At 37.0% G+C, this 16,695-nt stretch overlaps 1 protein-coding gene and 1 pseudogene across 5 annotated transcripts in view; both read left to right on the plus strand.

Annotated features, from left to right (window-relative positions):
• Positions 1 to 16,695, plus strand: part of ATG10 (autophagy related 10) — a 281,245-nt gene that overhangs the window by 163,408 nt on the left and 101,142 nt on the right. The window lies entirely within an intron of this gene.
• On the plus strand, positions 14,355 to 14,452 carry LOC119468332 (annotated as a pseudogene).

Below are 16,695 nucleotides of genomic sequence, written 5' to 3' on the forward strand. Positions count from 1 at the left end.
CCTCTGTTCTGTTCCATTGGTCTATATCTCTGTTTTGGTACCAGTACCGTGCTGTTTTGATTACTGTAGCCTTGTAGTATAGTTTGAAGTCCGGGAGTGTGATGCCTCCCGCTTTGTTCTTTTTGCTTAGAATTGACTTGGCTATGCGGGCTCTCTTTTGGTTCCATATGAAGTTTAAGGTGGTTTTTTCCAGTTCTGCGAAGAAGGTCATTGGTAGCTTGATGGGGATAGCATGGATTATTTTTTAGAATATCACTTTAATTTGACTTTTGACTTTTTAAATCTACTTCTTTGCATTATTTTACAAATGATCAATTTGGTAATTAAAATATACATCCTTAACTTTTTTAATCTACTTAGAGTTAATCTTGTATACTTTATATGAAGTGTAGAGACTCTACAGTTATATTACTTCATTTGTCGTGTTCCTCATAGTTGTCATATTTATTATATGTATATACATTATAAACCTTATAAATCTCAATGTGTACAGATATACATGCACATTGGTATAATTTTTATAACGCTGTTATAACTTTTGCTTTAAACTGTCACATGCATTTTTTAAAATTTAAGGTAATATTATAGTCTTTATTTATTTATTTATTTATTTATTTTTAGAAAGAGTCTTCCTCTGTCTCCCAAGCCTGGAGTGCAGTGGACTGATCTCAGCTCGCTGCAACCTCCGCCTCCTGGGTTCACACGGTTCTTGTGTCTCAGCCTCCTGAGTAGCTGGGATTACAGGCATATACTGCTATGCCCAGCTAATTTTGTATTTTTAGTAGAGATGGGGTTTCACTGTGTTGGCCAGGCTGGTTTCGAACTCCTTACCTCAGGTGATCCTCCCACCTTGGCCTCCCAAAAGTACCAGGGTTACAGGCGTGAGCTACCGCGCTGACCAAACATTATAGTCTTTAATGTTTACTGTTTCCAGTGCTGTTAATTTATGCCTAAATTGAGACCTGAATTTCCCTATGGTATAATATCTCTTCAGCTTGAAGAACTTCCTTGTTGTTTCTGTAGTACAGGACTGATAGTAATGAATTGCCTTAGTTTTCCTTGGGTAGAAAATATCTTTATTTCACTTAGATTCTTGAAGAATATTTTTACCAGATATAGGATTCTTGAAAGATATTTTTCTATGGCTTTTTGCCTTCACTGTTTCTGGTGAGAAATCCATGGAAATTCTAATTGATGTTTCCCTATATTTAATATATTGTTTTTCTCTGGCTACTTTCAGTATTTTCTCTTTAGTTTTGGTTTTCATTAGTTTGATTATAATGTGCCTAGGTGTTGATTTATTGATATTTTTAGAATGTGGTTTTCTAAACTTCTTGAGCAGTAAATTTATATTTTTGTCAAGTTTGAGGAGTTTTCTCTCACTATTTCTTCAAAATTTTTTTTCTGCCTTATTCTGTAAACTGTTCTTCTGGGACTCCAATTGTCTATATGTCTGATGTTTTGAAGTTGTCCCACATGTCCCAAATGCTTTGTTCATTTTCTTTCACTTTTTTTCTCATCTTTATGTTGGGTGAGTTTATTTCATCTATTCTGTAGCTTATTCTTAATTTAGTCATTTCTGTTTTGTTATTAATCAGACCCATTGAATTTTTATCATAGATACTTGTATTTTTCAGGCATAAAGTGTTCATTTTTTTGCATTTCCTGTTTCTCTGTTGAAATGTACTGTTTTTTAAAATCAGTATGAATATATTTTTTATATTCATACTTATAATAGCTGTTTTGAAGTTTTTATTTGATATTTCCAACATCTAGATAACCTAGATAACTTAGATGTTGTAAATGTTAACATCTAGAAATAAATCTCAGCAGATTGCATCACATTCAATTCTCTGTTCTTTCTACATTGGATAAATCTTGAATACATTTTGGATATTGTGGCTGTTATGTTTTTAAGGCTATATAGATTTCATTACATTCTTCTAAAGAGTATTAATGTTCAGGAAAAATAACTAGGTTTAATAATTGGGTGACAAAATAATCTGTACAACAAAGTCCCATGGCACAAGTTTACTTAGGTAGCAAACCTGCACATATACTCTTGAACTTTTTTTTTCTTATTTGATACAGAGTCTTGCTCTGTTGCCCAGGCTGGAGGGCAGTGGCATGATCTCAGCTCACTGCAGCCTCTGCCTCCTGGTTCAAATGATTCTCCTGCCTCAGCTTCCCAAGTAGCTGGGACTACAGACATTCACTACCACACCTGGATAATTTTTTGTATTTTTAGTAAAGATGAGATTTCACCATGTTGGTCAGGCTGGTCTCGAACTCCTGACCTGATGCGATCCACTTGCCTTGGCCTCCCAAAGTGCTGGGATTATAGGTGTGAGCCACCATGCCTGACTCTGAATTTAAAATAAAAGTTAAATTAAAAAAAAAAAGGAATGTTGATATTTTCATTTTTGCAATTAGTAGCTTAGTTAGACTTAAATTGCAAAATGTCATGCCTGTAGTAGGGGGTGGCATAGAACTCAATTCAGTTCTTTTAACCTGAATTATAAGCTGCCTTCAGATTGCCCCACCCATACGTGGTTCAGGAGTCAGGCAGAGACTTAGGCTGAGTTTAAACATAGAATCTGGGGTTCTCCTCTTCTGACTTACTGCTTTCTTGGGCATCCGCATCATTCCCCAGCAGCTGTGGTTCTTGCAGGGTCTTTACCCCAGTTCCCTCCAGTCGGAAGGATGGCACAAGTTTTTGCTGCCTGCCCTCCCCAAGTCCTTGTGCTACTACCATCGCCATTGCAGCTGCCTCTAGGGAAAAACTGCATAAACCAAATCAGTTGTTCCAGGTGTTGACTCCTCTTCAAACTCTACTTTTGTTAAATCTCCAAATCCTCAAATAGGTTTTCTCTCAGAATTGATATCTTTTATTTGTAGCAGGATTGGTCTGTAAGATACTCAGTCTTCTATATCATGGGTCAGCATATTACAGCCCTTGAGCTAAGTCCAGCCAGCTGCTTGTTTTATTAATAAAGATTTATTGGAACTAACCACACCTATTTGTCTATGAGTGATTTCATGCTGTAATGGTAGAGTTGAAGAGTAATTGTGACAAAGACCATATACCTAGAAAGACTAAATACAATACTATTTGGCCCTTTATAGACAAAGTCCGGTGAACTCTGCTCTGTATCAAGAATAGAACTCACCTGATATTTTGACCTCTGATCCAGTGATTTGATTCTATTCCAGCTGCTCGCAGGCACAATAACATCATGTCCTAGAACATTATCTGGAATTGCGTCAAGGTAGAAAACTTTTGTCTCAGGAAAAGCATTATCTCTTCTTTTTATATGCTTATACCACTTACTTCATCTCCGATAGCATCACTAAATCTGAATCTCTCTTAGCATCCTCATTGCTTTTTCTCTACTGACTCATTCCATTCAACATACAGATAAACCCAGATTGAATATATATTTCTGAAAACTCTTACTTTGATGTTTATATTCCCTCAAGCTACCTATAATTTTTCTGTTTTTCTATGTAACTTCTCATTAGGGTTATCTACTCTTAATACTGACACTTCCTTACCACAGGTTCATACCACTCTTTACAATTCTGCATTTTCTTCCAATATGCATGTGAAATTTCTTTCTTAAAAGACACTGGTGACAGCTGAAATATCTGTTCAAATTGCCTCTTCATATTATCTTTCTTCATTTTTTTGTAACATCCAAGGTATTGCCCATGATCTGCTGGAAGCTTTCCTTCTGTGATTTCCATGTCATTTTCATCTTTTTCTTTTTTGTGTATGTCTATCAAGCTCTTCCCATTGCGGGCTCCCATTTTCCACCTATGTCTGAAATATGGCATTTCTCAAGATTTTCCTCTGGCCTTATCTTCTTTCCGCATTAGAAATTTCATGTACTTTAGTTGTTCCAGTTATGCTAACGACTCCAATCCAAAATATATATAAGCTTTAAAGTTATGTACACTTTAAACTCTAGCTCTGTCTCTTACTAATTGTGACGCTAGTTAAATTGTGCGGCAAAGATCATTAGGACTCAGTTTGGGTAAAATAATAATGCCTTATCTCAAACTTGCTTATTATATTGGCATGCATAGCTTATAGTATTTATGTAGCACATAGTTAATGCTGAATACTAGTAACTCTTATTAAAACCATGTCTGTAGTCTCCATTTCTCTTTAGACTTTTGATCTAAAAATTTATTACTCTATAGGATTCATATTGCCTTAAGTCAACATCTCCAAAGTAGTACTGCCTCTTATTGTTAATGACACCACCATCTTCCCAGTTATTCAGTCTCAAAACCATGGCATTGTCTAATGAATGTGCTTGCTCTTTGGTCCCTTAAATTCAACAGTAATTTGCTTTAACAAATGAATACTGTCTTGGAACATCTCTGTCATTTGTTCCCTCCTTCAGTACTGCTCCCAATCGTTTATTTTTTAAAGATATCTTTTACCTTTCTTTAGGACCATGCTATTTAAATGCCCTTCTAACTGATCTCACCATGTCTTCTCTTTCTAATTTCCAATCAATCCTTCATTTAATTGCTTAGATCATTCTTTCTAAAGCAAAATTCACATAATTTTACTCTACCACACCACTAGTGACAATAATCTAACATTATTATTTTTTTAACATGCAAAGCAGAGTCCTAAATATTTTACATAGGTTATTTCATTTAGCCCCATCAGTAGCTCCATGAACCGGGTATTGTTATCATCATTTTCTGTTGAACAAATGAGGAAACTGCTTTTGAGAGCTTGAGTAACTTGTGATGTCACATAGCTGAGTAAATGGTGCATTCAAGTCCCAAACCAGGCAGAGTGACTCCAAAGTCTGATGTGTGCATTTGTTAAGCTATACTGCCTCACATCTACTTCCTTATGATCCCCAGTATCTATAGTTTAAATTATATACTTTGTATATTATATATCCCCAGTGTCTATAGTTTAAATTATATACGTCCACTTCCTTATGATCCCCAGTGTCTATAGTTTAAATTGTATACTTTGGTTCTCTGCAGTCTGACTTGAGGCTAACAGTTGTGGCCTATTTCTCTTATGTAACTCTATGTTCCACACAAACAGGGTGACTTGCTAAGCTGGCCGTGAGCTTCAGTGTCTTATACCATAGGTCCTGCCATCACTTCTGCCCGGCGTAACCTATGCTTCATTTCTATCACTTGGAATCATTCATTATTCAGGCTAAATGGCATCTTTTAAACTGAGACTTCCTGCATCCTTTCCAGTTCTTGGGATTGAGGTCTTTGTCTCTAATCTCGTGAACATGTATATAACTCATATGGCCATTATCACGGTTTGCTGTGGATTATAGTCACTTGTTGATATGATTTATATGAATTGGCTCCCTTACCTAATTACACAATTCTTATATGAATGATGGTGGTGTTTATTTTTCATATTTCTAAAAATCCACTGAGTATTCTGGCTTTTATGCTCAATAAATGTTTATTAAATGAATAAATATTTGTTATTGTGGATCTCAATAATTAGGATTATTGGTTTGGATTTCTGAAGCATATGAGCTTGAGAGCCTGATGTGGAAATTCTGTATGTGTTAATTTAATGAGATCACCCTTTTTTCTTTTTTTATCTTTGGGTTGGGTTTTGATTTTTCTAGGGAGTTTTTGAAGGTGTATGGTTTTAATATTTTAAATAGTAATTTTAACACTGTTAATCATGATGGATCATGGTAAAGAGAAGGCTCCAAGAATCTCAGTAATAAAAAGTAATCATGCAGTTAGAAAGCTTTATTTTTTACCTCCCCTGTTCATCTCCTTTTTTTTTTTTTTTCCTGGATTTTAAAATTTGGCAACTATTCAGTAATCTACTCAGTACTTTTTGACCAAGGAAATAATATACTTCATCAATATTATTTTATTTATTCTTAAGACAAATTCAACAACAAGGTAGAAGTCACCAAAACACTACATGTCCATAATCCTTGTGCCCTGATATGTTTTGGAGTTCTGAATTTTGGAGATATTAGAAAATTAATTTTATAAAAGTCAATTCTGTGTTATTTTATATTCCTGGTGGTATTTGGGCAGCATCTTATGCTCAAGCATATTAATATTTCTTTAGTGAAACAATATTCATACAAGGTGGAAAAAATAAAAAGCTGCAGGTAAGAATTTGCCACCAAATGAGTTTTGGGCTCAACTTACACAAAGATTAAAAAAATTTTCCAGAATCTTTGGGATTTCAGAATTGTAGATAAAGGGTTGTGGACTGTTAGGCTTTTGCCCAGATCAGTGACAGTGGTCCCTAGCCTTACCCATATCCCTGTGACACCTACTGTTCCTGTGCACTCCAGGGTCGCTCCAGTGTGAGATAGCCTCCAATTCCTGGAGTTAACACCCCAAAGCCTCCCCAGCAGTAAGTGGAAGGAGTTGGTGAATACACATTCTCCACTCCCTAACCTCTCAGGTAGGAATACTTGGTAGCTTGTTCTGTACAGCCTCCCAGAGATTCTAATTGTGACCTTAGGAAAAGTGTGTCGCCAAGATCTTTAGGACTCAGTTTGGGTAAAATAATAATGCCTTATCTCATAAGTTTGCTTATCATATTGGCAACCAGGGCAGCCCCAGTGGTAAGCTGTTTACTAATATACTCCGTATTTACTTTTATCTAGTTTTACCCCAATGGTAAGTTGTTTACTAATATACCCTGTATTTTCTTTCCATCTTACTTTCCTGCTCTCTTACTGGTGCTCCTGAAATCACTTTCCAAATAGATTACTTGCACTCACATCAAAGTCAGCTTCTGGGAGTAGCCCATTCTAACACATGGACCCCAAACAGAACTTGGATCTTGAATTAAAGAATAGTCTTTTTGCAGACTTTCAACCACTTTTTTCAAGTTTTAAAATTTATGTTAAAGTTAAGGCATTTTATTAGAGTAAGAGGAACATGTTATCAATTTATTAGCTACCAATGTTTGTGTGGTTTTTTTCACTGTTTTGTTTGTAGATACTACTTGTCTTCCTTCTGCTGCTGCCCAGAGTGTTGTACCTGCCTCCCATTCTGTAAGCCCACTGACAGTTTGAAAATCTTGGCTATAATTTAAAAATTTTTAGCTGATAATGATTTTAAGTATTTGCCTCTATTCTCAGAGAAAATGCATACTCTCCTGGCTTGAAAACCTTTAAGGCACAAATAAATTGATCTCCAATGGCAAATTCTCTGTTTGACCTATGGAAAGGTGGTAGAATGATTTGCTCTGGAAAGGCCTTTCTTGTACTCTCAAATTTTGTTATGTTGTGTATAAGGCTGAGTCTGACCTTTTGTTAGTTATTGCTATAAATGATTTTGTGTTCACTTTCTTGCAAGTGAAATGCTTGAGTTAGAAGTTAAGGTTCTTGACACAAGTTTTAATCCATTAAAAAAAGTTCAATTCATTTATAGAGGAACTGAAATCATTAATTACGTTGTAGCTCCCTATCTTTTTTTATGATACACCTATTGCTGTGGGTATAGTGCTTTAAAAACATCTGCTCAATAGTCTGCTACTGAGGTACAAGAATGCTTTTACATGAATGCAATAAAGTAGCAGATGCTTCTTAATGACAACTTCTCAATTCGTTTAGGAAACAAGTCAGTTCTGGATTTTTTTTTTTTTCCAAGTGTGTCAACTATGCAGGCTCGTGATTCCAAAGAGGTTAGAACTGACAAGTCACTACGTATAATTTTTCAGCGTGCTGCAAGTTAGGCTAAAAGCCTTATTTAATAGCACTTTAAGAAAATTAGCATTTTTCTTCCTATGCAAATAATTCTTTACCATTATAAGTAACCAGAAAAATACATTAATTCAGTATTACCAGCCTAAGCTTATTTTATTTTCTTCTTTGGAAATTTCTGTTGAATGTTGATTTATTATTAGCATTGCAAATAGAAAAAGTAGTACAATGCCCAGGCTTGGGAACAGGGAGACATAAGGGTCCAGCATTTGGAAATCAAACATAGATCCTTCCAGGAGTAATTTCTGTCACCTCAAAGAGAGAGATCATGAGGCACTGGTGATGTCCGTATCCCCCTTCACACAGTCATCTGCAGGGCTGGCCTTTCCTCAGTACAGTAGGCAGTTGCACATAGGTTGTGTTCCATAAGGTGCCAGAGAAGCCACTGTCACTGCCCCACAGACTGCGGGCTCTGTAACAGAAACTGCATGATTGGTGACTTATTAATATTTCCATGTTGAGAGAACCTTCCTCTAAAAGCCAAAGAATCTTGGTAGGATTAATATATCTAGACTGTAACATTTAGTATTGGTAAGTTCATCAGGTGTCCTGTGAAGCTCAGATTAGAGGGCTGGATTTAAGAGCTTTGTGTTGAAAGAGGCAAGCAAGGCCATGAAAAGCAAGATGTGGAAGATGCCAAGAATCAATTTTGTTTAATAATGGCTAGGTCACGAGCATAGAGTCTTTAACATGAATACATGCCCCCAGAGGGCTTGCAAAACAATCCATTGAGATGTGGGAAATAACAATAGAACTGTGAATTATATTTACTTTGATTTTTTAAAAGTTAGGCTTTACTAATTTTTAACTTTTTGAAAATTTTAACAAATTTTTTATTTTAAGAGAGATGAGGTCTTGCTATATTGCCTAGGCTGGTCTTGAACTCTTGGTTTCAAGCAGTTTTCCCTCCTCAGACTCCCAAAGTGCTGGTATTACAGGTATGAGCTGTGCCCAACTACTACTAATATTTAAATACGGATTGATGCTGGCTTGCCACTCCATGCATTTATCAGAAAACCAGATGCCATAGAGGTTAGTTATGCAAGGCATCTGGGACCTAGATGATAGGAAGGAGCTATCAGTGGTGTTTTCACTCCTTTCATTGCATGTTATGCATTGCAGTTTACCTGTGCCCTGGATTTGCTGGGATGATCTTATTCAATTTTAGTTAACATAGCTCTTACTTTTGAGACTAAGGGCTTTAAAAGCTTCCTGCAAAGAATCCTTGGGAAAAAAAAAATGGGAGAAGGTAAAAACAACAGTCTAATCAGATCTTTCAGAAATTGGCTCTCCAGATTAAAAATTAAGATTATTTGAAATATGGGTTTATATTTGCTATTATTAATGATGGCCCTTAACCTGTATGTATGTTGTACCTAATGACAGTATGAAGGAATCATTGACTAGTGACTCATTGAAAAGCATCTAGAACTTGAATATAAACCTCTTATAGCTAGAGAAGGGGATTGAAATATGAAGTCATGATTTACTGAGTACGGCCAGTGATACGCTTTCCTTGTGTGGGTCTGTAGATCTTTCTCATCTATTGTAGCCGTCGAAATCACCTATCAAAACAATGTAAAAAGACCTGAACCCAGATGTTTGAAATGTCATATTGCAGTCAAGATTTAAAACACACAAAGAAGAACAAAAAATTACATATCAAAAAATATTACTGGCAACAAAGTGTCTGCACCATTACCAAATAAAATAAGTTTAGTTTTCTGTAGCATTTTATTTACCGAATGAATTTACACATTTGGAGCCCAGGGCTCTTTGACTATGTGCAGATTAGGACAGGATTCTTTATGACGAGAAAGGAAATTACCTCTGGCTGTTTAGAGTCCACTTTGAATTAAGGCTGCTGCCCCAGGACTACTGAGCATATGAGATCTAGACATTTGGTTTTTGGGTGTCTAATCATCCGGGACTAACTGGCTGCTCAGCAGCACTGACTCTGAAGCCAGGAGTCCTGGGAAAACCAGGTAACTGTGTGCTCATTTTCCTGCTCTTTATATCTATCACATTTTGAGGTGCTAACTTTTCAATGAGCACCTTAAAATCAACATTTCTGCAATTTTATTCAGCCACAACCACTGACCCAGAAATCTGAGAGTAAAATAGGCAAGATACTCAGTGAGGGGTGAGGGCAGAGGGCCAGCCAAGGCCTTTTGGTACCTGAGCAAAGAGCTGAGTAGGAGGGCTACATTTATTAGTACCCAGATCATCATCCAACTAAAATATGACCTTGAAATATTTTTTCTTCACCTTTGTCTTATCCTTTAAAATTTTATATTTTTTTTCAGTGAGGATGTGTGTTAAAGAGAAAAATAAATAAAATTTTATCTTTTAGTGTATTTTATAATATATAAAGTATATTATACAGAAATACATATTCATAATTGATCAAGAGGTAAATGTACACATAGTAGGGTTAAGTGCTTAACTTTTTTGACTCCTAGTGTCACAATAAAAAAAATTTAGAGATCTTCGATTTATTGGATGGAAATGACAACAGACAATTTATACCCATTCCATTTATTTATTTCACATAACAAATATTGATTGAATGCCTACTATTTGCCAGGTACAGTTCAGGATGCTTGGAATACATAAGTGAATAAGACAGGCGAAAACTCTGCCTTCACTCACGTTCAAAGGGACATGTGTGCTGTAATAGAAGCCTTTCCAAGTCCACCAACTGGATAAGTCCTCAAGATGCATTCTTACATTCTTATGCCATTTGTAACACTATAGTCAAATAATTGTTTACACAGTGATTTTTTTCTCCCACACTCTCTCTAGTTATAAGTTCCTTGAGAGCAAACACCATATCTGTTTGCCAACAAATCTTCAGTGCTGGCGTATTTGTTTGCCAACAAATCTCCAGTGCCTAGCTCATAGATGCTCAGTGATTAGATTAGTTAGTTGAATGTATATGTGTGCTGTCCATGCCTATGTAAGTGGGTATAAGTGTATAAGTGAGTTATTTGTAAAACTGAGAAAAAACTAATGCGGCATTCTCAAACAGAAACTATTGCTGGGGCAACAGAAAGTGTGAGTAGAGACTTTTTCGTGGGCTGCAGCAAGAGTTTGTCAGGAAGGACCTTGGATTATCAGAGGTGACAGATTCTAGGTGGCTGTCTGATAAACGGACAAAAACAGTTTCTAAAAATCTGTCTGGGTGTGTGTTGTGATCACTGGACTAAAAATAAACCTTGGTTAAGGGTGAGTAGGATAGTAAAATGATCAGTGCTACATAAGGCTGGTTCGCACTTGAATGAAGCTGAAAAAGAAAGATTAAAATCTCACTAACCGAATTTATAGATTTGGAGGTAAAATTGTATGTACTTGGGGACTATGTGTATTTTCTCTAATAGTATTTGTTGTAATTATCATTTTGTACTTCTTCGTGTGATTATTGTTTAATGTAGTTCCTTATATTAGGACATAATATCTACTATTGTTCTCTCTTCTATTCCAAGGCCCCAGGATAGTGTCTAGAACAGAGAATGGCAAACTATGGCCTGCTGCCTACTTTTTTTCTCTCTTTGGAGACAGGTTCTCACCCTGTTACTCAGGCTGGAGTGCAGTGTGCAACCTTGAACTCCTGGGCCCACCTTAGCCTCCCAAAGTACTGGGATTGCAGGCATGAGCCATGGCACCTAGCCTGCTGTGTATTTCTGTACAGCCCACAAGCTAAGAATGGTTTTTATATTTTTATATGGTTAAAAAAGAATTTAAAAAAGAATAATATTCTATGACATTAAAATGATACAAAATTTAAATTTTAGTGTTCATTAATGATGTAACTATTGGAACAAAGCCACAAATTAATTTACAAATTATCTAGTCTCTTTTCATGCTGCAATGGCAATGTTGAGTGGTTTTGACAGAGACTTATGATGCCCAAAGACTGAAATATTTACTATCTGGCCCTTTAAGAAAATGTTTGGACACCTTTGATCTAAAACATTTAATGTATCCTATAAAATTTTTTGAATAAATGTATGATTAATTAGTATACCTACTATGTGCTGGATGTACACATTTATATCTCATTTAATCACACAAAGCAAGGGAAAAGTGCCTTTATTTAACAAATGAAGAGACTGAGGCATAGAGGGGTCAAATGATCTGCACATTCCATGAGTGGCAGAGCCAGGGATTGATCCCACATCTAGGTCCAAATTCTATGCTTTTTAATTTTTGCCTATACTATGCTTCTCTGAAATCTAGGTGGTTTTTTTTTTTTTTTTTTTTTAGACAAGAGTCTCACTCTGTTTCCAGGCACCAGACTGGACTGCAGTGGCACAATCTTGGCTGACTGCAACCTCCTCCTCCTAGGTTCAAGGAATTCTCCTGCCTCAGCCTCCTGAGTAGCTGGGACTACAGGCACACGCCACCACGCCCAGCTAATTTTTTGTATTTTCAGTAGAGACGGGGTTTCACCACGTTGGCCAGGATGGTCTTGATCTCTTGACCTCGTGATCCACCTGCCTCGGCCTCCCAAAGTGCTGGGATTACAGGCTGGAGCCACCGTGCCTGGCCCTATCTAGGTGTTTTTATCTGAGGTTTTGAGTGTCCCCTTGAATCCCAATAGAAAGCCAAGAGCTTCATCTTGCTCTTGTTACTGCTGAAATATTATAGTATTATTTAAAAGCAACACCAGGAAGAAGTTGAAACCCTGAATAGACCAATAACAAGGGCTGAAGTTGAGGCAGCAGTTCATAGCCTACCAACCAAAAAAAAGTCCAGGTCCAGACGGGTTCACAGCCAAATACTACCAGATGTACAAAGAGGAGCTGGTACCACTCCTTCTGAAACTATTCCAAGTAATACAAAAAGAGAGACTCCATTCCAGATCATTTTAGGATACCAACATCATCCTGATACCAAAACCTGGCAGAGACTCAACAAGAAAAGAAAACTTCAGGCCAGTATCCATGATGAACATAGATGCAAAAATCTTCAATAAAATACTGGCAAACCGATTGCTACAGCACATCAAAAAGCTTATCCATCACAATCAAGTAGGCTTCATCCCGGGGATGTAAGGCTGGTTCAACATACGCAAGTCTATAAATGTAATTGACCACATAAACAGAACCAAAGACAAAAACCACATGATCATCTCAATAGATGCAGAGAAGGCCTTCGACAAAATTCAACAGCCCTTTATGCTAAAAACTCTCAATAAACTAGGTATCGATGGAACTTATCTCAAAATAATAAAAGCTATTTAAGACAAACCCACAGCCAATATCATACTGAATGGGCAAAAACTGGAAGCATTCCCTTTGAAATCTGGCGCTAGACAAGGATGCCCTCTGTTACCACTCCTATTTGATATAGTATTGGAAGTTCTAGCCAGAGTAATCAGGCAAGAAAAAGAAGTAAAGGGTATTCAGTTAGGAAAGGAGGAAGTCAAATTGTCTCTATTTGCAGACGACATGATTGTATATTTAGAAGACCCCATCGTCTCAGCCCAAAATCTTCTTAAACTGATAAGCAACTTCAGCGAAGTCTCAGGAAGCAAAATCAATGTGCAGAAATCATAGGCATTCCTATACACCAATAACAGACTAACAGAGAGCCAAATCAAGAGCTAACTCCCATTCACAATTGCTACAAAGAGGATAAAATACCTAGGAATACAACTAACAAAGGATGTAAAGGACCTCTTCTAGGAGAAATACAAACCACTGCTCAAGGAAATAAGAGAGGATACAAACAGATGGAAAAACATTCCATGCTAATGGTTAGGAAGAATCAATATCGTGAAAATGGCCATACTGCCGAAAGTAATTTATAGATATAACTCTATCCCCATCAAGCTACCGATGGCCTTCTTCACAGAACTGGAAAAAACCACCTTAAACTTCATACGAAACCAAAAGAGAGCCCACATAGCCAAGACAACCCTAAGCAAAGAGAACAAAGCTGGAGACATCACACTACCTGACTTCAAACTATGCTACAAGGCTACAGTAATCAAAACAGCATGGTACTGGTACCAAAATAGAGATATAGACCAATGGAACAGAGAAGAGGCCTCAGAGGGAATGCCACGCCACACATCTACAACCATCCGATCTTTGACAAACCTGACAAAGACAAGCAATGGGGAAAGGATTCCCTGTTTAATAAATGGTGCTGGGAAAACTGGCTAGCCATGTGCAGAAAGCAGAAACTGGACCCCTTCCTGACACCTTACACTAAAATTAACTCCAGTTGGATTAAAGACTTAAACATAAGACCTAACACCATAAAAACCCTAGAAGAGCACCTAGGTAAGACCATTCAGGATGTAGGCATAGGCAAGGACTTCATGACTAAAACACCAAAAGCATTGACAACAAAAGCCAAAATAGACAAATGGGATCTAGTTAAACTCCAGAGCTTCTGTACAGCAAAAGAAACAATCATTAGAGTGAACTGGCAACCAACAGAATGGGAAAACATTTTTACAATCTACCCATCTGACAAAGGGCTAATATCCAGAGTCTACAAAGAAGTGAAACAGATTTACAAGAAAAAGACAAGCCCATTCAAAAGTGGGCAAAGGATATGAACAGACACTTTACAAAAGAAGGCATAAAGACTATACTTTCAGGGATCATTTCTATAGTTTGTTACTAGAGAAGTTTCTCTGAACGTGTAGAAAAGAAGGCATATATGAGGCCAACAAACATATGAAAAAATGATCATCATCACTGGTCATTAGAGAAATGCAAATCAAAACTACATTGAGATAGCATCTCACGCGGGTTAGAATGGCGATCATTAAAAAATCTGGAGACAACAGATGCTGGAGAGGATGTGGAGAAATAGGAACACTTTTACACTGTTGGTGGGAGTGTAAATTAGTTCAACCATTGTGGAAGACAGTGTGGCGATTCCTGAAGGATCTAGAACTAGAAATTCCATTTGACCCAGCAATCCCATTACTGGGTATATATCCAAAGGATTATAAATTGTTCTATTATAAAGACACATGCACACATATGTTCATTGCAGCACTGTTTACCATAGCAAAGACCTGGAACCAACCCAAATGCCCATCAATGATAGACTGGACAAGGAAAATGTGGCACATATACACCATGGAATACTATGCAGCCATAAAAAACGATGTCCTTTGTAGGGACATGGATGAGTCTGGAAACCATCATTCTCAGCAAACTAACACAAGAACAGAAAATCAAACACCACTTGTTCTCACTCATAGACGAGTGTTGAACAATGAGAACACATGGACACAGGGATGGGAGCATCACATACTGCGGTCCATTGTGGGGTGCTGGAGGATGGATGGTGGGGGGTGGGGAGGTTGGGGAGAGATAACATGGGGAGAAATGCCAGATATAGGTGACAAGGGGATGGAGGCAGCAAACTAACTTGCCGTGTATGTACCTGTGCAACAGTCCTGCATGATCTGCACATGTACCCCAGAACCTAAAGTACAATCTAAATAAATGAATGAATGAATGAATGCAACAACCATGTCTTTGTCCCAGCACAAGCATAGCGCCTGGCATGTCACAGATACTTGTGAAAATTTTAAAGGGATTCTCCTAGTAAAAGGCAAGCAAACAGATTTTTATTCACATCCGTATAATCCAGAGACAATTTTGAGCAAGGGAAGGAACTAATGGTTTACTCAAATAGTTCCTTGCTAATTCTTAGACATGATGTTTCTTGTGCATGTGTGAGAGGGCCTGTGCTTTAGGATTCACAGTCCTCTAACATTCCTACAATGCTTGCCTCTTGGTCTGTTTATCAAGGCTTTGTCTTTGTCATTTTCACTCTTTGGCAGAGAAATTTACTCATTTCTGGATTTGAGTATAGAAGTTTATTCATGTGCTGAAGGAATTTGCAGTTTATTCATCAAGACTAAAAATCTCACTTGTTTAAATTAAGGTAGTGCTATCCCTTACTTTATAAAATGACTTCAGCCAAACTTCAGCCCATTGGATTTAATTATCAGTGTCCTTTTAAGGCTCAGAATTTCTTATACCCTCAGGAAATGTAATGTAACATCCTATGACAGGAAAAAACAATGCAAAAGTCGAAAGAGTTTACCAAATGGAGACATGAGTCCTTTAATACAATTCTGTTTAGTGCTTATAAAAATACAGTAAAATAAAATTAAAGAAGGCCTTAAAATGGATTTTCCGGGGTAGGCAAACTAAGGTCTATGGACTACAGCTTGTTTTTGTAAATAAAATGTCATTGGAGTACAGCCACATACCTTTGTTTACATGTTGCCACTGGCTGCTTTCAGGCTATAGCTGCAGAGACCTATGGCCCACAAAGCCTAAAATATTTACTACCTGGCCCTTTAGAAAAATGTTTGCAGATCCATGGAACTAGAGATATAAGAAAAATTAGATGAACTGGGCTTATTTAATATGAGGGACAAATAAATTTGTTCATATTCTGTAAAAATGATGACTCTTTGTTCTTAATTTTCTGCAAGGATAAATCTAATGGAAACTGATTTATTTTGTAGCAAGGTAACAAGGAAGAATTTTCTGGCTCTAGAGTTAAAACATAGAATGCCTTATAAGTCAAGTTTCACAGATTGGTGGTTACATGTATGGTACAAAATGTATTTCTTTTTCGCACTCCAAATTCCACTATTAAAGATTCCTTTTGATTAGGGTTATCATCCACAAATCTACTGTTGAATATAATTGACAAAGGAGTAACATACTATGCCACTAATGGCCATTAATACTTTAGCAAGAATTAACTAACCAATTAGAAGGAAAAGGACAAAATGAAGGAGATTTTTATATAGGAGTCGATGAAGGAATGGGGGACTGAACTGGGAGTTGGGGGTGATAAGCTGAGGTCTTAGGTTAACGGAAGTGCATTAGGCTCCCTCTGAGAGGAGACCACATGAGATAACAGTGGTCCTGAAAACAAAGATGAG

This window comes from Cebus imitator, unplaced genomic scaffold (assembly GCF_001604975.1).
Source record: "Cebus imitator isolate Cc_AM_T3 unplaced genomic scaffold, Cebus_imitator-1.0 Scaffold16, whole genome shotgun sequence".
Lineage (NCBI taxonomy): Eukaryota > Metazoa > Chordata > Mammalia > Primates > Cebidae > Cebus > Cebus imitator.